Consider the following 559-nt stretch of genomic DNA (forward strand, 5'->3'; position numbering starts at 1 on the left):
CTTACTTATGTTAATAGACCCCTTGGCTCTGGCATCTACAAACAAAAAGCAATAAATTCATGATAATGTACACCTCAATCCATTTTGTGAGACATGATGTATTTTCCCTTTAGTCCCAACTCTGCTTCTACAACTGTATTTACAATAAACACTCAAATTATTTTCAATCTAGATTTGTCTGTTTTTAAAGAAAAGATAGTACAACATATAACCTGCTTTAAATTGCTACAAATAGAATCAAATATGACAACAACTTTAAGGAAAAACTACTCACAATAAAAATGGAATCCATTTGATTCTTCAAAAAGATATCCTAGTGGCAATATCCTGGCTGGGGCCTCCTGAGCTGATGGCTCAGTGGTAAAGAATCTGACTGCCAATGCAGGAGATGCGGGTTCAATCCCTGGGTCGGGAGGATCCTCTGGAGGAAGAAATGGCAACCCACTCCAGTATTCTTGCCTGGGAAATCCCATGGACAGAGGAGCCTGGCGGGCGACAGTCCATGGGGTCGCAAAGAGTCGGACATATCTGAGCAGGTAAGTTCATGTTATTTAATTTC

The sequence above is a fragment of the Bison bison genome, unplaced genomic scaffold (genome assembly GCF_000754665.1).
Source record: "Bison bison bison isolate TAMUID 2011002044 unplaced genomic scaffold, Bison_UMD1.0 scf7180017864461, whole genome shotgun sequence".
Taxonomy (NCBI): Eukaryota; Metazoa; Chordata; class Mammalia; order Artiodactyla; family Bovidae; genus Bison; species Bison bison.